This window comes from Meleagris gallopavo, chromosome 2, assembly GCF_905368555.1.
Source record: "Meleagris gallopavo chromosome 2, MGAL_WU_HG_1.1, whole genome shotgun sequence".
In the NCBI taxonomy this organism is placed as follows: domain Eukaryota; kingdom Metazoa; phylum Chordata; class Aves; order Galliformes; family Phasianidae; genus Meleagris; species Meleagris gallopavo.
In genome coordinates this window covers 12,510,711-12,538,675 of record NC_139405.1, presented here as the reverse complement: position 1 = coordinate 12,538,675, position 27,965 = coordinate 12,510,711, and the positions used below count along the sequence as shown (strand labels likewise).

At 43.1% G+C, this 27,965-nt stretch overlaps 1 protein-coding gene and 1 long non-coding RNA gene across 4 annotated transcripts in view; one reads left to right on the top strand and one right to left on the bottom strand.

Moving 5' to 3' along the window:
• BTBD3 (BTB domain containing 3) overlaps positions 1-27,965 on the top strand; it is an 86,736-nt gene that overhangs the window by 17,610 nt on the left and 41,161 nt on the right. Inside the window, exon 3 of one of the 3 annotated variants that reach the window (XM_085218947.1) lies at positions 4,305-4,369. The exons of the other annotated variants lie outside the window; for them this stretch is intronic. The gene's annotated coding sequence lies outside the window, so the exon portion shown is untranslated. The remainder of the gene's footprint in view (positions 1-4,304; positions 4,370-27,965) is intronic. 3 annotated transcript variants of the gene reach the window in all.
• On the bottom strand, positions 35-27,965 carry LOC146544867 (uncharacterized). Its single transcript, XR_014881877.1, has 4 exons — positions 27,789-27,965; positions 20,466-20,562; positions 761-893; positions 35-154 (listed from the first exon to the last, which is right to left on the bottom strand). It is a non-coding gene; the product is annotated as an uncharacterized LOC146544867 (long non-coding RNA).

The window sequence follows — 27,965 nt, the reverse complement described above, 5'->3', positions numbered from 1 at the left end:
CAAGTTATTGATGCTGTGTGAGAATGGAGAATTTTGTACAGCATGAGCTTTATTCAAATGAATTTTTGCTTCTTTCCCAGCCTTTTCCTCACCCACACCTCAGGTACGCAGGGTAATGCATGGTCAGCGGTCCTGGCAGGGTATAGTTCTGTCCCTGTGATAAAAGATGGCCTTTGGTTGTCACAAAGTGAGGTTTCCTCCAGCACCCAATGTAATTAAGTTCAAAACTGACGCTAAACCTCATCCATTACTTCAAGATGTTTGTTTAATTTTCCATGCTACTTAATGTTCTATTAAAAGTCATCTTCTTAAACGCTTACTGGAGCAAGCCAGAAGCACAGAAAACTGCTAATGTAATTAGCAATAAAAATAATTCCAAAAACAATTACTTCATTAATATGGAAAGGAGTGTAAATTTCATGGAGCCAGTTTGTTTACAGGTCCAAAGCAGCTATGTTAATGTAATGGACTTCTATGATCAGAGACAGGGGGTCTTGTTTCTCCAGTGGGGGCTGCATGGCGAGAGGCAGGTTCAGCTTCTTTGAGAGATTATGGCTATTGTTTATTGCTCACTTCGCTTCACTTCTTCTCCCTTCCTCTCCCCTACCCTCTTTCCCTCTTCCCCTCTTCCCCTCTTCCCTTCTCTCTTCTTTTCTTTCTGTTGTTAGGCACACATGACATTCTCAGGGTCCAAGATATTTTTTCTTTACCGAATCTAGAGCAGTGAAATACAAGTAATGTGTTATAACCTTGAAGTTACCTCATCCTCCCCACCACATAATTGCAGACTTTATACCAGCAGTGTCCCCAGAAGATAATTCCTCTCCCCAAGAAACAATTCCTTCTTGTCAGCACTGCAAGCAGCACTTTTCAGCTGTGGCAGCATCCTGTAACTAAGCAACAAACAGCATCCTCAAACAAGAAATTAAAGTGTAGAGAAGAAAAGCCCCACTGTGCATGTTATAGTGCAATCCAGTGAAAATTTCTGCAGCATGGGTATTTCTTCATAGTAAAAAGAACTACAGTTTGCTATGTCTTGAAAACAATGCCATCCTTGGAAACATAAGGGAGTTTGCTGTCTTTTTTTACACCAACAATAGAGCTTTGTCCTGACTAGTCCCAAACACCACCAGAGCAGCCATCCAGGCTGAGAATATTGCTCTGGACTCTCATCTTCTGCATATGGCATAGGAGAACATTAAGACTTGAGTGGAAATGCTTTATGTGCTGAGGATTGGCCCCACCTTGGAAAAGCCAAAGAGGGCAAAGAGAGGCTGTGAGAGCACCAGGAGCCAGGGCAGTGCTAGACACAGTGTGTGGAAATGTTCTGGAACCATAGGTTTCAAATACTGAAATCTTCTGTGTGAGAAAAAAATTACTATTGTGCTTGTAGCCATGAATCTTGGAGGGAAAGTGGTTGTTTTATTTTTTCTGTTTTTGTTTTTTAACCCTTGCGCTTAAAATAAACTCTTTGAACTCTTTGGCTAAAGGCAAGTGACGGTGCCAATCTATGCAGCTGTGTCCTAAGCTTCCCCTTCCACTTGTTTCTTTCTCCTGATCCCATTTTCTTCACCCTCTCCCACAAACACTGCCTCCACTGAATGGACCGAAGCACATTTTCTTTTTAATAGGCAAGTGACTTTTAGCTGGTGCTTGAATTATGGCCTAACATGTATTCCATTATAAAAGTCGCAATAACCTTTTCATTTATTCCTTGTTCAGTTTTTAACACTTTTATTAATGAGAAAACAAAGTTCATGGTTTTAATGGAGTAACAGCACCTAATGGGCAGAAGCACTTAAATAACTAGCTGGATTGATAGCAAGGCTGCTGTAACAAGGAAATAATACACGTATAATGAGACAGTTCTGTATCTCAAACCAGGCTTGTTTGACTTATTCTCAGGAAGATATTCAAGATGATAACTGTATGAGCTTGGTGCAAGGCTGTATAAGGGAACAATTAAAGCTGAGCAGTCTTCTTTGGATTTATATTTAGAAATTCGCTAGGAGTGTATTATTGACTGCAATCCATAAACAAGATGACCAATAAGTCACTGGCATTTAATGAAGATCCTCTGGTTCAACAAGTAGACTTTGTCAGTCAGGCATTGCTTGTTCCATTGCTTGTTCCTGAGTCTGAGACCAAAAATCTGCCCTTACAAGCCTGTTTGAGATGGAGTTCAGTCAGCAGAGTACATCAAACACCAATTCTCAACCAGAAAATGAATTGATGCGAAACATCATTTGAAAAATTGAATCTCTTGCAAGGGGTAAATGCAGCCCAGTTTTACTACTCCCTTCAGCAGCTTTTTTGGAAAGAAGAGAAGGGACTGAGAAGATGTAATGCAAGAGAAGAAGGGGCAGTTTACCTGCTTGTCCTACTCCTGCATGACAGTCCTCTTGAACTTATAGGCAGCAGATTCCCACTGATTATGATAATGTGTGGCTGTATTGAAAAACCTAGGCTCATTGCAAAGTGAGGCTGGCCTTCAGGAATGGAGGGAAATCTCATCTTTAATTTTTTCTACCTGAGAGTGAGCAGACCCTTTCCATTCCCTTGATGACCAGCCTGGCCTCTCCCTGCCCCTCCAGCTTCCCAGAGAATGTTGTCTCTGCCATACTGTCTTTGAAAGAAGCAAAAAAGCTTTTTGTTGCCTTAAGTTATGAGTGGACAGGACTTCTGCTCCTTTGGGGTTCAGTCTGCCATGCACCAGCCTATTCACCAGTGGAGATGTGCTGATTTGTGCCAGTTGGTCAATTATCTCCTGCATAAGAAACTCTCCAGAAACAGGTCATTTCACCTTTTTCATCCTGACTTAAAGATTTCCCCAGCCTTGAGAAGCTGTCCTTCCTGACATTCCCTGGTTCTTACTAGAGAAACTAGTGCATCCTTCAGTTGCCAAGATGCTAAAGTGCTTCTTACAGCAAAGCTCTGAAAATCATACATAAATCCTTTGTGTGGTCAGATCTTTTGGAAGACTGTCTGGGGCTGGTCTGGGCATGGAGGATTGCCATGCTCTCAGTCTGATGAGCTCATTCTGCCAAACCATGTTCTTCATGGCTTGGGATGAATAACTCTGTCTGCGTCTCAGACTGGGCCATTGCACTACCATGGTATTTTCCTCTGACTTTGGTGCTGGCACTTTGCAATTTTATAGTCACTGTAATTGCTTGGAGTTAAAAAACAGAATGTACACGAAGAAAAGTCACAGTATAAAGATAAAAAACACCGAAATGTGGGTTATTGCACTTGTGCAAAGGAATATTTGCTTATTTACATTTTTGCTGTGTAACCTATGGCTTGAATGAGGCTGCTTTTCCTGTTCATGCATGTCCAAGCTCTTGATTCCTGTTGCAGTGATTTCATCGTTGTGCCCCTTGGAAGCTGCTCCTTTTAGTTGTTCCCTGCAGCTTAGCAATCTGAATCCATCTGTATAATGTGATGCTACCTCAGGCATGCAATCCTTTCCCTTTTCTCCTCACTTTTTTTTAATTCATAATTTATTACTTTTTAAGCTTTAGCACTGACTGCTCCTTTGGGCTGGTCTGAAAGTGGCTTTGCTTTTAGCTTTGTGCTGAACATGATGTATATGAGGGAGTTCGGACAGAAGATGATGTTATGAATAGGAGTTTGTGTGCCATGGGGATAGGAAGGCTCATGGTGTTTACTCATGGGTTGTACTTTTCCTCATGGACACTCTTCAGTCCTCTTGGGGAGGAAGGGTTAATGACGATAAAAGGAAGGTGACTGCACCTCAAATACTGCGTTCAGTTTTGTGTAGCTCACTACAAATAAGACATGTCCAGAGAAAGGCAACAAAGCTGGTAGGGGTGTGGAATACAAGTCGTATGAGGAGTGGCTGAGGAAACGGGGATTGTTCACTCTGGAGAAGAGAAGACTCAGGGGAGACCTTATCGCTCTCTACAACTGCCTGAAAGGAAGATGCAGTGAGGTGGGGGTTGGCCTCTACTCTTGGGTAACAGCAATAGAATGAGAGGGAATCAAGTTGCACCAAGGGAAGTTCAGGTTGGATATTAGACAGAATTTATTCTCTGAAAGAGTGGTGATGCATTGGCACAGGCTGCCCAGGGAGGTGGTGGAGTCACCGTCCCTGGAGATGTTCAGGAAATGTGGGTGGAGATGTGGCACTGTGGGATGCAGTTTAGTGAGTGTAGCAGTGATGGATTAATGGTTCAATATGATGATCTTAGAGGTCTTTTCCAGCCTTAATGATTCTATGATTCTATGATCTTGCAGCAACTAATGACTAATGTCAGAATTGCATTGTGCTCACCTTACAGATGCTGGAAGCAGTATAAGAAAGAGTGCTTCTCACACTGGCTTCCTCCCAGAGCAGTGGTGCCAGGTGAGTTCATTGTGCAATAAATCACAGCTGCTTCTTCAGAGACACCATTTCCCTTCTTACCTCTACCTTTCTTCTCTGGATTGTATCCTGCAAATCTCTGCAATGGCAAAGGACAGGGTTCAACTGCAAGGACTTAGTAGCACAAACACTTCCGCCATGAAAAATGTTCCATTTACTGGGACAGGACTTTGAGCTCTGGAGAAAGCACTGCCAAGCAGTTACTCATATTGGTTTACAAAAAGCAGTGTTAAATATGAAGCAGTTTAGATTTTTAATGCTCAGCTGTAATATCCACTTGATGCTATTTGTCCTTTGGAGCTGGATAGAAATCGACTCTCTCCCTGGTCTGCAGCCATTCTTTTGTGTTGGCAGCAGGTCTAATTATGCACCAATTAACCTTAATTAAACCAATTCCTGTGTAACTGCACATGCAGACAATGCTCTGAACAAACAGCCTGACAAATATTGTCACTTCAAAGGCATAAAAACACATCAAATCCTTAATTGGAAAGTCAGATTCTAAATTGCTGTGGATTTGTAGCTCTTTGTTCTTAAAATGGTAGAGCAGGAGTAGCAGCCAAACACCCCTAATGCTCCCAAAACCTTGTTTGGAGTTAATTATCTCAGGCTTCTGAGGCCAAAATAGATTATTCCTAGAGGAAAAGGAGGTAATGGAGCATCCTTAATTGGAGCAGCAGGCAGGCTGGTCCTCAGGGTGTCAGGAGCACGACCCCAGGTGGAGAACCTCTGTCCCCTCATCCCAGAGTCTGGTGGCCGAGGCTGCCACAGTGGAGCTCCCTGCTGGCCTCTGCCCAGCTCTTTTTCCTGCACCAGGTCCCAGAGGCTAGGGCTGACCTGTGTGTCATGAGATGGAGCTGGAATTTTGTTGGAAACAAAATTTTGCATCCTGTAAGCAATAGTGCTTACCCTGTAAGCAATAGTGCAGCCAATAGATGGTGCTCATACATGCATTTACTCAGGGTTTGTTCCTAAAATACCACATAGGCTTTGCTAATTTTTTTTTACTAGATATATATATATATATTTGAGGTAGCTCCTGCAAACAGCCCAGAATTTACCTTAATTTTCCTGCAAAGAACCAGCTTCTGGGACAGCTGGATAGAGTCTTGCCAAATGGGTCAAAAATCTGCAAGCTGCTGCCCATTTTTCAAAGCTTTATGTAATGGAGATAAGTTAGACTGAGAGTAAGTCTAGTTTTGGCATCACTTATTTTTCCTCCAGTGGAAAAAAAAAAAAAAGCAGACTGCAGGACCCCAAGGTTGGTTTGCAGCAGAGCAGCAAGGAAAAAAAAAACACATAACTAGCGCTGAATCAGAATGTTGTCTTCCCTGCTGTTCATGAAATGTGTTTAGCTGAAAAAAAAAAAAAGTAGAAGCCCTTCAAATCCTTTAATATGGATTGACTTTGTGTGGTTCAGTCTTATGCTATTAAATGCTTTTCTTTCTGTAGTTAATCAAACAGGCTCCAAGCATAGCTCTTTGTGGTAAAATATTCTGCCTGCAATTAAAAGCAAAGCTAATTTAACATGTAAATCATGCCCATATAAATTATTTACCAACACATGCACTCAGGCACAGGTGCTGGCTATGGTGGGACACAGCTCCTTGGTGGGCAGCCCAGGCATGGATGGTGGCAGATGCTGCAGCACCAGTTGGGTCTGGGGACACATTAACGAGCCACCAGGCAGCTCCATTTGCAGAGGATGAGACCTCACCTGCCACCCACTGGAACAGAGGGAAATGCTTCTCTAGACTGTAATGGAGTTAGAGATTGGGTCCTGTAAATTTAAATACAAAATAAATATTGCATACCCATCTTGAAAATCTGGGGCCTTGGAAGCACACTGTACATCTTCTCACTCCTGCCTATTTGAAAGCAGGAGCCAGCAGGTGTGATCTGGGAGCAGGGTACATTTCTCCCAACATAGCAAGCTGAGCTTTGCTGGATCAGGCCCAGGAAACACTTGCTTACAGGAAATCCCAAGCACTATGTCTGCTGTTCTAAAAATCAAATTTTGTCTGTTGACTGCCTTCAGTGATGTATTTCTCACTGGTGAACTGAGTACCAATGCACTGTCTAGTGGCCATTCATGGAGTAGCAGTGTAATTTTCAGTAGCTCTGGGTAAATTCACTTACATTAAAATCAAATAGGTCCAGGAGCTAGGTCACAAATCTCCACCTGCTCAAGCTCCAAGGCACAAAGAAAAGGCTCCCCTGCAGTTCATTGCAAACAGAGACCCTGATGGATGAGGATCTGGTTCTGCAGCATTGAGCTCTAAGCATCTGTGTAGGATTCAAATTGAGTCAATATAATTGCAAATAAAGTCACCAGGTAAGCAAGTCCCCTGGGACTGCTTCCGCTCTCACAGCAGTCTCAGCACTCTCATTACTGCAGGCGGTTCTACTGGTTGCATCTTCTGCTGTGGGCATTAAGGCAGCGGCAAGCCCATGGTAACAAGTGTGAGGAGCCAATGCCTCCCCCAGAGCCACACACTGGTCATAGGTGGGGTGATGATCCCCTGGCTGTGCTGAGACCTGACATTTTTGGCTTCATTCTTCTGTTCTGGAACAGACTTTTTGGGTTACCTTGAGCAAGTTGCTTAATCTTGCTGTGTTTCCTTTCCCCAAACAAGAGATAGAAATAGCAACACTGCCTTTCTTCCAGCGGAGCAAGTGCATTAAAGATTGCAAGGTGATGGGAGCCCTGGCAGTGCCCTGGAAGAGATTCATTTGAATACATTTATTGGGCATTACTCACTCAGCCCCAAGTTTTAATCTTCTCCTCTCTCCTTGAGCTCTCTCGCTAGCTTAATCCCTGCCTCGATTGAGTGATTTCTCCTATTTCTCCTGTAGCAAATTGTGAGGCTTACATTAGCCTTCATCTCTCCTACGAATCTATCACAGGAGAGTTGCTAACGCTCCCTTCACAGCAAGGATCAGCGGTTTATTTGGAAGCTTGTGCAAATTCTCTGTTTAATTTGTGCTCTGCTTTTTTTGATCTGGTGACTCACATTTCCCAGCCTTTTCCAGACCTGCTGAACCATCTCATGATGGAACATTTTGGGGGGCAGAGGCATGCAGCGAGCAGCAGGAATGAGAGCCCCCACCTTGCACATGATAGCCAAAGCTCTGCTTTTCACATTACTAGGTGTTCAGCAAGGATGAGTGCTCAGAATCTTGGTTTTGGCTGTTGTTTACCAGTGCTGGGGCTGAGACAGAGGTGTTGCTTCCCATCTGTTTTTCCAAAAGGCAATTTTTTTACAAGCCCTCTCTGTTCTCTTTCCACTTGTAGCAGAGCTGCAGAAGTTGTTTTTCTCCATGGGAGGTGCTGTTTGGGGATGTTTTTGCTTTGTTATCTTGACTATTTTTCCAGCTGGATTATTTGTTTCTCTATTAGCAAACAAGTTCTGCCTCACATTGACAGGAATGTGCAGAAGGCATATAATTCCCAATTTATTAGCTTGGCTCACATGATACCATCAAGAATTGATTGTAATGCATAGTGGCACTAGCAGCACTTTCTTATCATAATGACAGTATTTCCTATCAGAAACACTATTTGTACTATTTTTGCAGCAGTTGTGTTATACCATAAATAATTATAGATTTAATTTGTGTCATTACATACGACACAACTGTGCCCACTGAACGGTATCATGCTTCTTTAATGCCTGAGGCAGAACCGTGTCATGTAAATACCCTCCTGAGCACTTTTTTTTTTGAAATCATATTCTACTAATTATTAAAATGTAGATCAAAAATGACATTTCCCAACTATAAAGAATACCGAAAGAAAAAGTTTTCCCATATTAATAGAGACAGAACATCAATTAAAATTCACTGCTGTGAAAATCATTACTCTATAAATTTAAAGAGATGCTGTTGAGTTTGTTAAATCGTGGAAATGACAGACCTTGATTTCTTTCACTTCTATGTAATTCTGTGTGTCCTTGCCCTGATAAAATACTTAAATGAGTTTTAGAAAGGAGTGAAAATTCAGTCATTTTTATGCAGCTCCACATGACAGCTACCTGTCCTAGCAAGGACAGTGTTGTCATGGCCTGGAGGAGCCAGTACCTGCTCAGTTGTTAGTATCACCTGGTCATGGATAAGGGTGAAGAGAAGGGACAGCCTGTATTAGAGTAACTTGGCTGATGGCCCTGCCAAGGGGTTCCTGGTAAGCCCACCCCAGCATGGGGGGCTGTGGGGATTCAATAAGCACCAGCTACCACACCGCAGTGGATGAAGTTCCCTCTTGGGGATCCTCTAGCTGAGTGTGGCTCCTCACAAAGCCTGTTTAATAAAGGAGCTATCTAGACTAGCACCAGAGGAACAGGTAGCAACAAATAGGGTTATTTTATCTTCTGAGCAAATTTCTTTCACTTTTGAAGGATTTTTTACTTCACTAATAGAGCATAGTCCTTGTAACTTCATCTGAGCTACTGAGACACTCCAGAGGAACCTACCCAAATCTCCTTGAAACAACAAAAAAGCACCTTGACTCAGACAGACAAATCACAGAATCATAGAATCATTAAGGATATAAAAGACCTCTAAAAAGACCATTGTCTACCTACTACCAATTCTGTCCAGTAAACCATGTAATTAAGTACTACATCAACCTGTTTCTTGAGCATCTCCAGGGATGGTAACTCCACAACCTCCCTGGGCAGCCTGTGCCAATGCCTCATCAGTCTTCTAGACAATAAATTCTTCCTAATATCCAACCTGAACCTCTCCTGATGCAACTTGAGGCCATTCCCTCTCCTCCTATTGCTGTTACCCAAAAGAAGGGGCTGACTCCCATCTCATTGCATCCTCCTTTCAGGCTGTACAGAGCGATAAGGTTTCCCCTGATTTTTCTCTTCTCCAGACTGAACAATCCCAGTTTCCTCAGCCACTCCTCATATGACTTGTGTTCCATACCCCTTACTAGCTTTGTTGTCCTTCTCTGGACAGGCTCAGGACCTCGATGTCATTTGAGTGAGGAGCCCAAAACCGAACACAGTACTTGAGGTGCAGCCTCACCAGTGCTGAGTACAGAGGGACAATCAGCTCCCTGCTCCTGACCATTTCTGATGCAAGATTGGATGCCATTGGCTTTCTTGACCACCTGGGCACACTGCTGATTCCTGTTCAGCTGAGTATTGACCCTCAGAACCTTCTTCCCCATGCAGCTTTCCAGCCACTCTGCCCCAAGCCTATATCATTGCCTGGGGTTGTTGTAGACAAAGTGCAGGACCCAGCACTTGGTCTTGTTGAACATCATCACATTGCAATATCTTGTTTAAACATATCTGGTTATTCCGAAGCTTATTTGTGGCATATCAAATGTGTTTTAATCCCAATAATTCTGGTAAATAGTATCTAATTTCAGAGCATCTTTGTCTGTTGAAGAGTGATTCATGTTCTGAGAGTTGGGGATGCAAACAAGATGGTGAAGGCCAAGCTGGAAGACACGCAAGTGGGCTCCAAGCAGAAGCAAAGAGATGCTGTGTCTCAAGTATCCCTATGACGCTGCTCATAGGGATGCTGTATTTGATCATTTCTGCCTTACTTGAGGAAAGAAGAGCTTGCAAAAATGTTATAATATCACTAATAATAATTTCTCTTTCCTCATGAAAGCAAATCTCTGAGGCATCAAATTTCAGTGAACTTCTGTAAGCACTCAAGGGCACATGATATCATCGGTGCCATGCTGAGGAAACAAATATATTTCAAAGAGGTTATTTGCAAAATAAGGTACAAGTAGCTGCTAGAATTCAATGCTCACCCAGCTCATGGTGCGTCAGTGACTGAATGTGGGTACCAAAATCTCACCCATGCCAAGGGCTGGGGGCCAAGGCCACTTGTGTGGTCACTGTATCTGGAAAGTTTGAGGCAATTCAGAGGGAAATGGGATATATTTAATCAAACTGAATTAAATTATCTTTTAAACGTCCCCAGGAAACAGTGTTGTTTTCAGCTTTCAGTATGAAAGAAGGTGAACAGAGCAGAATGCAGATGGAAACTAACTGCCTGTATAAAATTAAAGCATACATTAATTATCTCTTTTGTAAGATGTACTGAGTACATTGAGACAAGACATTATCCATCTCTGACTTAGGCAGGATTTAGTTTTAAAATGATAGAGATTTTAACATATTCCTCAAAGAACTCTCTGAAACTAATGGTAATTGAAAGCCAGCTGAAGTAGCTATTTTATCTGGCAAGCTTCCATGCAAAATTTAATGCTGATGCTGGCTCAGACAGATGGAGATTTGGAAGGGAAGAGCAAAGTGCCATAGGGTTTTATTGGATGAGCCTGGAAAGATTCTGCAAGATTCTGCAAGCTTCTATTGCGGGGTTTATGAACCTTAGGCTTGTTAACTTCAGTGCAGCTTTGTTCAGCATTTTAACCCTGCTTTATTTCCTGTGGTCCAGATGATACACTTAGGCATCTTCTGAAAATGTAGTGGGACACTCTTCAAACAGTGTGTGACTCTGCACAAGCAAGGGCAGAAACTTGCTGTTTTTACTTCAATATCTAAAAGTTTGTGAATATTGCTACATAAAATACTTTTCTCTTCAAACGTCTTCTTTGGTTAGATCATACAAATTTAGTGCTGGCTGTTGGTTCTGTAAGAAGGAAAGTCTCCACAACTCATGAATATTTCATCATTTGTTTCTGCACTGGTCAGAAATGGCAATTTCTCCAGACTGTAGAATTTTATTAAAAAAGAGTTGGATGCTCAGAGGATAAAAAAGACATTTCTGACAGGATTTTTCTGTGCTAATGCTGGTGTGTAGAGAAGTTGCCTGAAGGATGTGAAATTGGGATAATCTATTGAGCACACATTTGGGCTGTGCCACTTAAGCAATTCTTGATCTGCAGTGTATTTAACATTCTAGTATTTTTGTCATTTACTTCTTGGGTTGTTTTGTTGTTGGTCGTTTTGGTTTGGTTTGGTTTGGTGTTTTTTTTCAAAGAACAATAATGTGTCATCCTGATTACAGGCAAAGCATCACACAGAAGAGAGCCTTGGACGGTGCTCTCATTCATCTCAGACTTTGACATACACAAATATCTCCCTCAGCAACTAAGCACTGCCCTGGAAAAGCTGTGAAGGAGAAAGGATCGGTGAAGACACTATAGCTAAGTAAAGCTACACTGCCTTCACCGATCATCATCAGGTGCATCAGCCCTGATTCTCTTCTTAGGACTCACGACACAAAGGATGGTGAAGTCCTGGCACTGCTGCCCAGAGCGGTGGTGCCCCTTCCCTGGTAGCACTCCAGGCCAGGTTGGGTGGGCCCTGGGCAGCCTGAGCTGGTGGGGGGCAGCCCTGCCTACAGTGGAGGTTGGAGCTGGGTGATCCTTGAGATCCCTTCCAACCCAAGCCATACTACGATTCTATGACTTCCAGTGCCTTTTTCTGCAACGTCTGTGAATCTGTGTTGCACTCCGTGCAACCGACCATCCTGTGAGAGAATCTGAAAGTAACGTTCTTTGTAACCTCAGTTACCAGGGAACTAATAATCCTCCACTACTTTGGGTGTGGGAAATGCCATTTCCTCTTGTTCTGATCTATTGCTAGCACTTGACAAATACTTTTTTTGTTCTGTAACAAAGAGTTCAGGTTTCCTCTTCTTTTTTTTTTTTTTTTTTTTTGGGAGTATTGGTGGAAATCTATGTCCGCAGTTCCCTCAACTCTGAAGCTTGCAGAAATGTTTCCAACAAGAGAAATGATTATACTTTTTAAAATAAAAATTTGTCCAAATTTCCAAGTGGAGCCCTTGGCAAGAGGAGGGAGAGAGATTCTGCCATAAGCAGAGGAAGCTGCTCAGATGCCAGCTCTCCATCCCTTCAGCACCCAGAGCAGGCTGTCTGCACTGGACTGAAAGTTGTCTCATCAGCCTTGTGCTGCAGCCTCGCCACCTGACATGTTATGACAAGCTTTTAACTTTGAGCAGCAATGGCTGGAAACGTGTCACTGCTTTTGAAGCAGCAAAGCAAAGGCTGCCAAAACTAGCTCCTGCCGCAGTGGTGGCAGCCCCTTGGAGGCAGGCACCCATTCTAGCCATGGTGCTCCAGGAGGAGACAAGCCAGGATGCTTCAGATGGCCTGCACAGATCTCATGCGCATCACTTGCTGCAAATCCCCATATCTGTGCACGTTTTTCAGAGCTGAATGCCAGCAGGGAAGTTATTTTCCTTTTTAGCTCTGTGGAGGCCTTCTGGTGATTATGTTGTTTTGATTGAATATTCCTTGGATACAGTTTAATTTTCTACCAACCTCAGTCCCAAAATGGGTCTTGGAGTCTTCTAATGAGGTCAAAAAGCTACAACAAAATTTAAAGCAAGAGAGAAAAAGGAAACATTGGCAACAGATCACCTGTGGATTTAAGGAGCTACAGCTGGCTCTCTGGCAGGCTTCCCATTTCTGTCTGTAATCTGTCCTGCAAAGTGGATGGGAGATCACTCACCGGCAGATCTCTCCACTGTACTGATAAAAGGAGTTTTAGTTTACTGGTTTTGGCTTGGCACCGTGGAGCAATATTGAAATGATGACTTCCATCACACAGTGTGTTTCCAAACCTTATTAATAAACTTTAGAAAAGGTAATGGAGCTAGGATTCATGGTCGTTTGGATGAAGAGGAATGACATATAAGTCTTCAAGTTTCCCTCATTTAATGGCCACAAATATTTTGTTCTGTTGTGCTACCTTCCATCAGAAAAATTTCTAGCTTTCCTGAAGTAAATCTCCTGTTTTCTAAGTAAAACAAAAGAAAATTATCCTCTCCATAGATGAGTGAGCAGACACACAAAGAGAGCAAAAGATCTGTTCTGCAGAGATGGAAAAAAGATCCCTGATTATAATCCTCTAACTCTGAGGGCAGATTAGCTAATGATGCTGTTTGCAAGAATGCCTATGTTGCTGCTCAGAATGTACGGTGCTAATCTATTGCTTATTTTTATAAGTCCTTTTACCTAGAGCAAGAATCAGCACACTTTAGAAAATCTTTTTGTCTACTCATATCCTTTGAAGTTAAAAAAAACAAAAAACAAAAAACTTTGCTGGATCTTTCTCTGAGCCACAGCATTCAGGGCAGGGCAGGATGGCCTTTGTTCTCATCAGTATGGTAGTGTTTAATAGAAAAGTTTTGAAAAATAGACATTTTTTAGTCTTGTTTCCTGAAAGAAAACAATTATGTTGGGGCTTTTTTTGCATGTAGTTGGATTGTATGGAAGAAATGGTCCTAAAAAGTATTCTAAGAGTCAGTTCGTGTCTATGTCCAAAAGAATGGGCTTTAGGATGCAGCTGCTGCAGTCAGTGCTATCCCTGCAGTGGCCTATCTAGGTTTATAGGAGCTGTGACCCAACCAAAGTCAGCAGGCTTCTGGTGGAAGCCCTTGATAGTTTTCAGTGAAGCACTCTACCTTTCCAAACGTGCTGAACTCAAGAACCCACTGATGTTAGAGTGAGTGAAATGACGGAAAAGAAACAGCAGTGGAGCTTTCGTGTGACTCTGATTCTCATTTCAGATTGAGAACAGGATGCATTTTGTTGGGACACAAAACTTTCCCTCATATTTCTACATCTGTGGGGCAGGTGGGATGTAGAGAGGCAAGGAGTGATTTTTGTTAACATTTTGTTAGCATTTAATCATCATGGGAGATGGTGCAAAGTGAGACTAAGAGTGTGGTGGCTCTTTGGTTTTGACAGAAACTCTCTGATGTCTGCTAAAAAAATCATAGTTGGGGTTTCTAATTGGTCCAGGGAAACAAATGCCTGTGCGCTAATCTTATTAGAGAGCAAAGTTTAAGCCTGGGTATCTGTCAGCATTAACCTGTTCCCTCGGGTCCCCTAGTGCTGGCCTCTTAGCAGAAGTGTCCTGCTGTGTGTAAAGCACTGTGTCAGAGCTGAGCAAGGCCACAAGAGCTTTCCCCATGGTGCTATCTAATCTGGCTCTGAGCCACAGGAAGTGACGTGAAGCCAAACATAGAGCAGTTCGCTGAGCTTGTGGCTGCCAGACCAAGCATTAGGACCAGGAGGAGGCAGCTTCACCACATCCTCACCATGGCCATGTGTTGGGATTTACTGCCAAAATTGAGCCATATCATGCATGTTATCACTTCTGTGTCAGCACAGAGACAGCCTGGAAGCCCAGCAAGGGCACAGCTGTCTCTTGACTGAAGTGTTACCTGGATGCAGGTGCATCAGAACCCTCTCTGCAGACAAGACAGGCCCAGGCAAAGCAGGCTTGGGGAGCAGCCATGTCATATTGGCACACTATGGATGCCCTCCTAAGGCCCAGTATCTTTCACTGAAAGCAGTATGTTTTCATCACACCAGTTATGGCACTTGCTAGATGCATCCATGCCTTGCTCTGAGTATGTTCCTTATTAAAGTGGACTGGACCCATGGGGAAGGAGGAAACGCAATCCATTTCCTAACCCTCTTTCTACTTGAATTTCATTTGGAGAAAATACACCTGAAGGATGGCACGGTGACTAGGATTGACACAGTGCTGGGTTTGGTGGATTAATAATATTTATCTTGGCAGTCTCTTTCCGAGGGATAGTGGGAAATGCAGGAAGCCAACGTACCCTAAAGGATCTGATGCACAAGGAAACATAAGGCATGGATGTAAAGTCATTGTGAAGTTGCTGATGGACTCTTCTTATTTTAGAAGTGCCTCAGAGCTGTTTTCTTCTCTCATTTTGGGATGTGAGCTCAAAAATCCATTCAAGCTAAACCAAAAGGATGAAGTACCTGTATAGTCAGTGTAATAAAAATGAGCTCAAACAGAAATGAAATCGTCCTAGTGCAGCATTATCCTCAGACAGGCTCTGCAGCGTTGCGTGATAGACTTTTGCTGCCACCTACGCAAAAAACCATCAGGCAGGAAACAAGGGCATGAAAAACAGGTTTCTGCAGCAGTAAAGCAGAGCCGGCTTGGTGCTTGACGCAGGATGACGCAAACATGGGCTCTAAGGAGAACAGGTATGAGACTTCTGAGTCACCCTCCCTCCTGGCACTATCAGTCTTAGTTTAAACACAGAATAGTCACTTTCCAGATACTGTACTAAAACTCTGAGATGTGGCCATGTCTCTGGTGTAGAGGATTCCAGCTGGGTTCACACTGCTGCTGCCTAAAGCACCCTCACCTACCTCTGGGTGGATAATGTGGCTGCCCCCAGTGATGCCACTGATGAGTGTGGAGAGAGGGAATATAAATGCTCTCCCAGCAGCAGCTCAGCTGTATGGTAGGTGGGAATGATTTCATAATGTATTGTTTTTCCTACATGGCTTACTTGCAATAATCTTAGAGAAACTTGGTACATTCCCCATAATTTCCAGATACCCTTCAAAACTGAGGTTGGGAAAGACCTCTAAGATCATGTAGTCCAACTGTCCACCTACCACCCATACTGCAAGTCCCTTAGTACTATTCCCTTTCCTTAAGCACCTCCAGGGATGGCAAATCCACCACCTCCCTGGGCAACATGTTCCCTGGGCAACTCACCACTCTTTCTGAGAATAAATTCTTCCTAATATCCAACCTGAATCTTCCTTAGGGCAACTTAAGTCCATTCATCCTGAACAGTGAAGGATAAGGAAAAGTTCTGTCCTAGCTGATAATATGAGAGAGCTTCACAGCCCTTGCTACAAAGGCCAACGGTGGTGTGGATCTGGCAGAGCATCATCCCTTTCCCTGAAGGAGAGCTCTCCAGCAGCCATTCAGGCTCAGACATAAGGAGTACCTTGCTTGATTCATTGCCACCTTCTTATGTGACTTTTTCAGCACCACATGAAAAGGTGCAATGTGTGGGAGAGAAAAGGCTTTGAAGTACAGTAATTGGCTGGGTTAGTGTTTGCTTCCCCTATTCTCATCTTTCAGTATACTTCTCTTACCTATAGAACTATAAAATAAATGTTTATTGCCAGCTCTAGCCCCTTTGTTCCCCTCCGCACCTCCTCCTATGTAACAAGTCTCTTGGTAAAGCAGCTCTGACCACTTTGGGCCAGCAGGTAAGAGCATCCCAGGAGGGTGCCTGTGGAGAGGAAAGGTGTGTATGCGGCATGGAGCACTCTTGCATCTCTCTGCTGCTACACCAGAAAAGGAAGGAGTTCATATGGATTAGCTGCCCTGGGAAGTGGTCAACTCTAGCTCTGTGCATAAAAGGCAGCGGACAAGCTGGAAGCTCATCCAAATAGTCATCAGGATGAAGCTGCTGCCCAGCAAAATGTTAGTTTGATAATTTAAAATGTGGAGAATTTGCACGAGGAAGTTCAGGTTACATGTTCATGAGGCTTTGGGCTGAATTGAGTGACAAAAGCTCAGAGCAGGTGGTGTCACAAGGTGGAGAATTTCTTGCTTGTTTACACCTGCTGGGGATTTGACACATTGCAGTACCAATGGAAAGGATGGAAATATTTTTTTACACTTCTCCTGCCTCCACAGCTTTTGGAGTCTTTAGCAAATGTACAGCAAACAGCTGCAAAGCAGTGTGCTTCTACCTGCCAGGAGCAGCAGCAAATCCCTGACAGTAGTGTTTTGTGAATGCCAAATTATCCTGAAATGAGAGAATCTGCAGCAGGTGCAGAGCATATAGCAAGGGCTGGGAGGCTGGGGGGTGAGCAAACAGGTATAGCAGTAGTAACTTTTTAAGCCAGTTCAAATCATTTTCCAACTCATTCCTTAAAACTTGGCTTTCCTGTTATTTTTGTCTGCTGCTGCTAAGAGTGTAATGGGATGGCAAGAATGCTGAGTTTCTGAATAATCAAATTAATCTATTTTATCAAAATTAAAAATGAATTGTAACGAGGGAAAGCTAATTGGAATAACTCTGTGACTACACTGTTCTGTTTACAGAACGTAGCTCACATCAAATGCCGTCTCCTATGGTCACTGCTAGGCATGTGGTGTGCTAAGCAGATTGGGCTACAGCACTCTCTCTGCAAGAGAGAGGCTTTAACAAAGGATTTTCATCATGAAATGAATTTTTCATCTCTGCTGAACATATCTGATGACAAGAGAAATGTAATCATCGGAGGCATCAGCTGTCTCTCTCCACTGCTAGCAGCATGAGTTGTGCCTCTTATTTGTGATGCTTTCTAACATGCTTTTCTTTTGGGAATGGAAAATGTACATAGCGAAGTGGCTTTTTGGCCACTAATTTTTATTTAAACTTGTAATGTCTATTTTCTTGGGAGGAAGAAAACTAATAGTGCAATCTCCTGCTCTCATAAGTATGTAACAGAAGAGGCCATAAACCATCTTCCTCTGCTGGGTCAGGGAGATGAGCTGGCATCTGGTTAAAAAACAGGAAACTATCCAGAAGGAAGGCTGCCAGCCTGCTGATATTCTTCCTTGGCCAGTTGCTTTCCAGAAATCAATTACTGGGATGTCTCATGCATGTGCTTCAGTTAATGAGAGCATATAGAATCATTTGAGTTGGAAGGGACTTTTAAAGGCCTTTTGTCCAACTCCCCTGCAATGAACAGGGATAAAGCTCAATCAGGTTGCTCAGAGTCCCATCCAGCCTGACCCTGAATGTCTCCAGACACAGGACATCCACCTCTCTGGGAAACCTGTTCCAGTGCTTCACTACCATGATTGTAAAAAACATTTTCCTTGTATCCAGTCTAAATCTTTCCCAGTGTTTTCCTTTCCAGTGTTGTCATTTCAGACCCTTTTTCCTTTTTTTTTTTTTTTTTTTGTCTCTTTATTTGTATATTAATTTCTAGTCCAAGTGTCACAAGAAAGTGGATTTGGAGCTCTTGAGATGATACCTAATAAGGCAGTTTTTTTCCAGCCAGGCCACATTTTCCTTTGCTCAACCCTAAGATACCAGCCAGGACCCACCAAAAGAAAAAAAAAAAAAATATTGTCAGCTCCCACTAGATGTCTAACTTGAACAAACTATTTGGAAATATTATATTCTGGGGATGCACAATGGTCCCATTTTTCAGCCCCAGACATCCTGCAGACTCTCTCAGTCAGTCAATCTGAACTGGCAAATGTTAAGTTATTCCTAAAAATCCTTGTTTCTTAACAAGCAAAATAGGTGGCATCTCAATGGAAATTTAATGAGAGGAGTCTGAGGAGCAGAGCTGACAAAGCAGTGACCTTTCCTCCATGGTCGATCAAAGCAAGTCCATTCTGAAGTGCTGAGATTAATGAATATGTTGTTTCCAGCCAAGAAAAAATGGGCGTTATTTTACCAGGATGCAAATTTCATAGTGCTGAACTCTTTGCTCAAGAGGAGCCCTGAGCTGAGCCAGCATGAGGAACCATTGAATTATCTGCTATTCCTAATGCAAGCACACTTTGAGGTCGTGGCTGGAGCAATCTATCCAAGTCTGAGGTTGTTGGTCTGATATGACTTAGCAAATAACTCACTGAAGTAGAGTAGAGGCTTTCTGTATTAATTTCAGTTTGCAGCATGAAGTAATCTACAGATATTTTAATCAAAAGAAAAAGGATTATACAGCTATACTAATAAAGAAGAGCTGTTATTATCAGGAATTCTGAGATATCCATGTCCTGAATACCAAATTAGTCCCATTGTAAGACCTGTTGATCATAAAGTGCTGAAGCTTAGCCCTGCTAATGTAATTCCCTATCTGCAATTTCTGCCCTGTTATATTTTCAAGATTTTTTTGTCTGCTAAATTATCTGACTGAATGTGCTTTAGCCTAAAAAGCAAAGTCTCAGTAAAGTTCACTTGATGCTCATATTTGTAGGAGTGTACTTCTGGGCTCAGCTCTGGAAAAGGATAGCATGGGATTTCTCTGGTGGCTTCAGAGCTTCTTTGCCAGCAGTCGGTACCTTGCAAGGGGAATCAATGCCACACCACAATCAAGGGTTGGGTGTATGGAAGCATTGAATGGCAAAAAGTAAAATAAAAATCCCAGCCTGCAACTCAAACAAGAGCTGAGATGAGGACACAAAAAACAAGAGGCTGTCCTGAGAAGGAATTGAGGTGTTGTGCCAAGGGTGGAAGGATGAGGTGGGGAAAAATATCAGAAAAGAGCTTTCATGTACACGCTTAGTGGAAAGCTAGCATGGGGATAACATTGGAGTGGCCCAACAGCACAGAGACTGACCTCTGCCAGTGGCGCATCTGTACCAGAAAAAAAGGGATCCCTTGCCTTCTTAGGTCAGGTAATGTTAGGAGTTTAGGATTAGCCTTTATTTACTGCAAATTCCTCAGACCTTGCCAGAGATGGTGAGAGAGCAGACAGGAGGATCAGAGTACTGCCCTTTGGCCTATTCATCTTCCTGTACAAGTAATTATCTTCTCCATAAACCCTACTTGGCTTTAGGCTGAGGCCTAAAAAATCCCCAAACTTTCAAATTAATGAAATTACTAATGCATTCAAGCAATAAATTTGTTGTACTTGGGCAAAGTGAGTCAAGACTCTGGTGCTGACTGATGGAGAGGGAAGACAGCAGGAGGTGATGCCCGGCCACAGAAACTGCTCCTATATTTTTGTAAGGTATCGTGTACATGTCCTGCACATGGCTTCATGTTCTGAATTCCTAAATAAGCACAAGGTTTGCAGTTCTGTGGAGATGATCTATGGGAACATGTCAGAGCTTAACCACGTGCCCATTCTCTTTAACAAGTTTTAGTTCCATACATTAAGTCAGTTCTGTTTTATGCATCTAAAAGGAAGTCATTTGGGTGCAGCAGGTCATTGCCAGGCACAGCAGTTTCTGTGGCAAGAGTGGATTTTTGAAGGGGTCTCACAAAGAGTAATCTGCTCTTTTAAAGTGCTAATCCTTCCATCTCAGCTGATGTGAGTATCCTGACCATCTTTCTATTACACCCCATTACCCGCATACATAAATCTGGTCAGGAAAAGTCAGCTCTCAGCAGCTAGAAGCAATTCATTTCTGATGCAAGCAGAGTCCATGCAGGTTTGACATGCGGTTTTAGCAAGGTAACAGGAATTAAAGGGCACATCTTAAACTGATGATGTACTTAGATAGCAGGATTCTTAATATTACAGTGTAAATAATCTCTTACTACTCCATTAAATGAGAGGCTTTCAGGGCATGCAGCTATTGTTAATGATCACCTCCTAATCCTGACATTCATGGCTTGGTAATTCAAGGTCTCCTGGTGATTCTTGCAGAACACAGCTGTTTGCAAGTGCGCAGGAAAGCGGTGCTGGGCTGAAATGCAAAATGAGGCCAATGAGTCCCCACCGTCATTGCTTAGGATGCTTCTTTGTCCCACTTGGAGACAGAAGCTTAGAGTGAGGAGAGAAAGCCTTTCCCACTTTTAGCAAGAAAGCCTTTTGGCAACAGATAGAAATGGCTCTGTTATTGACACAAAGCAACGTTCAGGTGATCTTGACTTTTGCTAAGATGTTTAACTGCTACTGTGAAAGCTTAATTTCAGGCGCTATCAGCAATCCCAACATGCTTTTTTCTTCTGCAAAGAAATTAAATAATTATGTAAAGACAAGTTAAATTCAGCAAATATTTGCACTGCTCTAATTCCTTGGGAGGTTCTGTGGCTGAAAGCAGTGCGGCAGTGCGAGAAAGCTGATAAGTAATATTCGTTTAAGCTTGCAATTAAAGAAAAAAAATCTCTTCATCTGATACTTGGAATGCCTTCACACAGATGGTCAAAATTTACAGCACATCTTGTGGATGCTCTTCACCACGCAGTGGCAATTGCAGGGCCTTTACTTCTGAAAGAAGACAACTGTCCCCTCCTCACACTGACATAGTAGGATCAAGTGCACCCTCAGCAAGTTTGTCTGCTGAATAACCACAGGTGTGGTTGGCTCTTCATCCTGGTCTGGCCTCAGGTAGGAGGGTCCTTTTGGTGACATACCTACAGCTCTGTGTGTTGCCAATCTGCTTTGCATTCTGTGCCTCAGGAAGTGCCACAGCTTGGTTTCAAAGGTTCATCCTTACTGGGAGGAGCTAAAAGTTGTCTAAAATTAGTGGGATCTAGTCTGTGAAACTCTGTGTGTCTGCAAATTCACCCGGCTTTGTTTTTTACAGTAACTCTGGGGACTTCAATCAGATGTCATTAAGAGCAGTGGGGCAGCCAGCCCATGGGTAGGTAGTGGCAAATGCAGTGTGAATGATCATGTCCTGCATGGGACAGACGAGATGAGAGTATCAGCAATGATTTTAAATCCACTGTGAGTGTTTTATGCATAGCTGCTTCTTGGTTTTTTTGCCTTTGCTCACTCCAGACAAGCATCAATCATTTCTGAATTAATAAAAAGCTTATTTTAGAAAGCTGAGGTCAGAGGAGAAACTGCAAATGCTCTGCAAGAAGCAGAAAGGGTGAGATGGAGCAATCGTGAAATGTAAAAAATTACACACAACCTTTAGAGACCTAAATGCAGTGCTACATCAGTATTGCAATTATCCATTCCATTTTTAGCATTGCGTGTTTGGATTTAGTCACAAAACAAAGCAAAAAAACCAATACAATAGGATGTCCTGCGTAAACAAGTCTGGGTCAGGGGCATATTTCCTGCTCTGCAAATGAGCAAAACATAGAAATGTGTTTAATGTGTTTGTTACCTTTGAGCACTACTTTTTTGAAGGAGGAGCTGAACAGGAGTTCAGCCCCTGCTGATAGGGAGCTCCTCCTGTGCATGTCCCCCCCTCTGCCTTTTGGAATGTTTCTTGTTGTTGTTCTTCCTTCCTTCCTTCCTTCCTTCCTTCCTTCCTTCCTTCCTTCCTTCCTTCCTTCCTTCCTTCCTTCCTTCCTTCCCTCCTTCCCTCCTTCCTTCCTTCTCCTTCCCTCCTTCCTTCCTTCCTTCCTTCCTTCCTTCCTTCCTTCCCTACTTCCCTCCTTCCCTCCTTCCTTCCTTCCTTCCTTCCCTCTCCTCCTCCGTCCCTCCTCCTTCCTTCCTTGTCCTCTCCTTCCTTCCTTCCTTCCTTCCTTCCTTCCTTCCTTCCTTCCTTCCTTCCTTCCTTCCTTCCTTCCTTCCTTCCTTCCTTCCTTCCTTCCTTCCTTCTTCCCTTTCTTTCTTTCTTTCTTCTTTCTTTCTTTCTTTCTTTCTTTCTTTCTTTCTTTCTTTCTTTCTTTCTTTCTTTCTTTCTTTCTTTCTTTCTTTCTTTCTTTCTTTCTTTCTTTCTTTCTTTCTTTCTTTCTCTCTTTCTTTCTCTCTTTCTTTCTTTCTTTTTTCCAAATGACTTTTGAGCTCTTCTGTGCCAAATACTCAGAGCTGATGATTCTCAGAGTCTCTTCTCATTAGGTGCTGGGGCTGAGACAGAGTCAATCCATGGCCTCAAGCTCCTCTAACAGATTGGATAACCTATTGCAGCAGTCAGAGGCAAAAGTCATGCAAGAGTCGTGGGCTTCTAAAAACCCCTTTGAAAAACTTCTTCCCCTCACCTTGCAAAATGGTTTTCATTTAATATAGAAGGCAAAAGTATTTTCCTGTAATGAGAAATGCCCATACGATGACAATAATCAGGAGAAGCTAGATTTCATCCTGCTGAAATTCATCCCATGCTCAGGAGCTGCCTTTTTCATGTAAAAGTAAGGATCAAAATTCTACAAGCTGGGCAATTGCATCTGCTGCCTCAATGCCATGCTGTCATGGCTGGGCCCTGTGGTGCGTACTAAATAGGAACAAAGAGTACTAAAAGAGCAAGACAATGTGAGTAGTTAGGATCCTGGCCTGTTTTTGTGATTGCAGAGGAAGGCACTCTGGGGTTTAATTGGGCATAGCAGTGCTGCAGTAACACCAGTTTGGTCAGCTGTCCCTGCAGTGGGGAGCAGCATGCCTCTGTGCTGACTGAGGGAGCAGCAGCAGTGGCACCCCCTGAAAACTGCTCTGTGTTTACTTCTGTAAAAGCCACACTGATCATCTCAAGCTTTTCCACTTTATTGTCACAGCTTAGTCACTCATGTGTGTCCCCAATTAACTTGATTACTAGATCTTCTGAGTTCCCAAACCTCTAAAATTTTCTTATACATTGTCAAATTTTTGCTACAGTAATAATTTTAAAACTCCAAATCATCTATAACTGATGAGGCTGAGATGTAATTGGATTTTCCAGCACTGGGGAACTCTGTGTAGAAAACAAACTGCAAGAATTGCTTCCCTCCAACTATTCCTACAGAAATGCAAGGTGAAAGGCAGGCACCTCTTCATGGTTTGGGTGGAAGGATCAGGTTTTGAGTTATCACAGTGCGATACATGTGAAACTGTTTGATCTCCTTAGCTGTGAGCAGTGTGACAATGAAGCATTTCACTATATCAGAGGCTCATAAATTTTAGTTCCAGCACTTGAGGTGTTTTCTGAAATATGTTCAAGGCATCAAATTCAGCAAGGGTTTGGATATTATGAAAAAAAATTCTTCTTAGAAAGAGTGATGAGGCACTGGAACAGGCTGTCCAGGGAGGTGTGGAGTCACTATCCCTGGATGTGGCACTGAGGAACATAATTACAAGGAATGGTGGGGATGGGTCAACAGCTGGACATGATGATCTTTGAAGTCTTTTCTGGCCTCAGTGATTCTCTGAGTCTACGAAATAGTGAGCTCATGATCAGTGTAAGAAGTTTTTAACTGCAAGTTCTGTGCATAGTTGTACTTTTTTGTGCAAGTTCCAGCTGACTGCTTTCTTCCAAGAGAATCAGCACAGTCTGTAGCCACAGCCACAGCTTGTTGGATGCTGTCTGCTTTTGGTAAGACCTAGAGAACAAGAAGAACATGAGCAAACAGCAATACTCAGGCATCAAGAGCCTTTTTGACAAAGCTGCCTGCCAATGGGTGAGTTGTGCTGGCAGCTGCCAAGCCCTGGGACACCCACAGAGATCTAAGACCTCATATTTGGGTAGCAAAGGTCAGGCTGAGGCTCATGACTTCTTGCTTGGAAGAACTGTTAGTTGCAGAGCTAGCATAACTCAGAAAAGTATAATATTGTAATTAATTGTAACTATAAGTAACATGGAGGAAAGTTTTGATGTCTCAGTTGAAGTACTGCAGTGTGAGGCTCTCTGCCAACCAGAACCTCAGCTTCTATCCTGCTGTAGGAAAATGTCCTTCAGCAAGTCACCTTATAGAGCGTGAGCTGAAGGACAAAGCCAAGAGCTGAGATTGAGCCAGGAGCAGGGGCAGTAGGTAACAGTCTAATTCATTCACTGAGGATGCTTTCCTATCTGGGAGTATAATGATTAAAAAATAATGCAATGTTCAGGAAAAATGACATTAGCTGGTGGAGTACTTGAGCGAGCTATTGCTTATGCGTCACACAATATCTGTGTACAACAGATATAGTCTTCCTTTCTTGGATATCCAAGGCTTTCCCATCTAGCAGACTGCTGCCACACCTTACACAAAACATCCATCTCCCAGCCACTGCCCTGTCAGGGGACAACCCACCCCCTGCTCACAGCATCATGTTAATCACAAACTTGCTGCATAGCTACAAACAGTGCCAGAATTTAAAATCTGGCCACGCCAGCACCTAGAAACTGCAGCAGGTTACCTGTATGGAGCAGTGCTGAGACATTCTGTCTGCTGCTTTAATAATTGTGTTAGTCTTTTCAGAGAGCACGGCCTAAATACTCAGCACTGAAATTCTTGCAATGAAAACAACAGTGAAAAAGCCTTCAACGGTTGTTCCTTTTTGGTTCAAAAGCAGACAAACAAAATGGAGCTCTCCACTGCTGTTATTCATTTAGGGAGGGAGGAGTGGCACAGAGCCTTTCAGCGAGCCTGAGAGATCCCTGCTGTACGGTTTGGGATGCAAGCCTTCAGGCCCTGACCCGAGTCTTGCTGCAGGACATGAGATGCACAGCTGTGCTATTGCTGCTCAAACTCATTCTCCACTGGAGTCTGGGAGCCACAGCCCAGCCGTTGCTGGCTAGAGAGGGCCCTGCAGCCATGTGGGATCCTGGAGGACACATCAGAAAGTGAGGGAATCCCTCTGTCCTCTCACTGGAGACAGCAGTTGAGGCTTTTTCTGATATCAGTCCTTAACAAACCACTCTTGCCACGTGTTCTCTGTATGAAGTGATTGTGCCTCTTCATTCTGTCAGTGGCAGCAAGGAAATTCTGCCTCCACGTTATGGGAGCAATGGCGTGTGCCCATCTAGATGGCTTTCAGATGAGAAGTCCAGAAATGTTTCCCAGGTGTTTTAAAAACTCATCATCCTTTCAGTGCCAATTTTGAGAGCTACTGAAGGGAGAAACTGCTCCAAGCAGATTACCAAGATGACAACAAGTGCGGCTGTGGATTTATTCAACTAATCAGAAAACACTTCCGTGCTGCAGAGTGAAGAAACTGAACTGTGCTGCTGAACAGGTGGGATGCAATCCTCCACTGCCTGTCTGCATCACTACAAGCAGGGCTGTGCCCTGAGACTGCACTGCTCTTGTATGCCTTGCACTGCTCTACTTGCCCCTGCTTCAGGGAGGGAAGGAGCAGAGCCTGCCAGAACTTCTACAGCAAAAAGTGGTGCACTCTGTAGCTGATAATTTCCGTACTGCAGCTGATTTGTGTCCTGGGGCTCTTGTTTTCCATAAAATGCGTTATTGAGCTGCCTCTGAATCATTTTTATGTTGTGTGTTTGGTGCTGACTCTTTCAAGAAGCCAGCCCTCCTAAGAGTCATTAGTACAGGGTAAAGCCTCTCTGCCACCACAGTCTGCTGCAGTTAAGTCAGACAGAAACACTACTTATTTGCTTGGCATGAAACAAATTCCTTGTGACTGAGCAGCTGATGAATTCAGGGGTTTATCAAAATCAGAGTGAAGGTTTTAGGGGGATATAAGTATCTCTGAAGTTGCAGCATAACATGTCTGCAGGAGACTCTGGTTCCCTTGCTGTGTGTTATTTGAACACTCATCATCTCAATATGAAGGGCAACTTCCCCATTCCACTTTCTCTGCCTATCTCTCTTGAAATCTTGTAGCCCTCAATTGTCATGCTCCAGTCTTCCTTGGGTGAGGATACATAGAAGGGATTTGTTTCTGTAGGGGAGATGGAATGGAGGAAAAGTTGAACGGCATGGATAAGTCATGACTCTGGACAGATGGATGGAAGTGCTCCTGCTCCTGTTCTTGTCGGTTCTGAAATGTTAGAGGGGCTTAGTAAGGAGGCTGAGAATTGCCTGCAAATCATTATTTTTCAGTAATTCTCCTATAACTTCATGTGAGGAGACTTTTGGGTCTATCTCACTCTACTGTGGAGGTGGAACATGCTCTCACAAATCCTAAAATGAGTGTGCTATCAACTGAATTTGGGAGGAGAGATGTAGTTGTGGTAATTTAGAGTTGTGATATTATTTAGTTTCTGGACAGAAGAATAAGGTTAGCCTGTTCTCTGGGTGCAGGTATTGCAGAAACAAACCCTGTGCCATAAGCTCAACATGTTTGAAACATAACCTATGCCCCTGTGGGACATTTCTGCAGTAACGTCTTAGTTCTCAGAAGCAAAATATCTTGTTCATCAACAACTAGGAGTGAATTTTCAAACATTTCTCTTAATTCCCTCCAAAACAGTTTTAATTACCTTGCAGATACTGTCCATTTCCTCAGACAGTATATATATGGATTTATAGGAATTTCTGGGACAGGATTGTCCTTACAAACATGTAGGGTCCCGATGTTTGAGCACCATTCCTATTACTGGCGGAGTGGTGATGTTTTGTGCTGGGATGTGATTTATGCAGAGATCGGTGTCTCATTTCTGAATCTGTTTGGGCATAGAAACTTTTTCCAGAGAAGGTCTAGTTGCTGAAGAGATCAGTGGGGTTTATATTTGGAGCAGTGCCTTGGGAACTGATAGGGATCAGCAGAGCTTTGCAGGAAAATCTGCCCACTACCCGATCGCGTTTGTATGCCTTTAGCAAAAGCTATCAAGTTAATGCTAATTTAAATTGTCACTTAGGCATCTGTAGGTATAATTACATAAAGCACTGTGCATTAAATTGATTCCAAATCCACGTTTGGATGTACTGCCTTCAGAAAGACTACATATGGTAGCCTATTTCCAACATACGTTGGCCATTGAAGATCCAAAATCATTACACACCCTCTTTTTTTTTTTTTTTTTTTTTTTTTTTCTCGAAAAAGCAACAGTCTAAATTTATACCAGGTTAGTAATACCTTGGTAACAATTCAGCTCCTACAGTGTATCAGCGTGTTTGGGAAGGGCTGCCCTCAGTACTTACATGAACCATTTTGCTGACAGATCCCAGCTCTGCAGAGTACATGAGTTAATTGTTCTGGATACATGAAAGCTCACAAACGAATTCAAACAGAAGCTCCTTAAATCTTTGTGTTACACGTCGTAATTAATCACTGCTGCTGTGTAACACCTGGAGCCCAGCAGGATACCAAATGCAAAGCAGGTCAGCCAGAACCAGCCTAATATCTGTGCGGAAAGCAAAGCCAGAGGGGAATTCTTACCTGTCTATGCCTTGCTCCTGTATCTCCAGAGTTGTGTTCTTATTTTATCATTCAGAGTGCAATTTTAGAAATACAACTTGAAAGAGAAACAATTTCTGTCACCCAAAGCTCCTAGAGAGGATCTGGTCTGAGCATGTCCCATGAGGGCAGCCCTCCCGTCACTGAACAAGGAGTCAG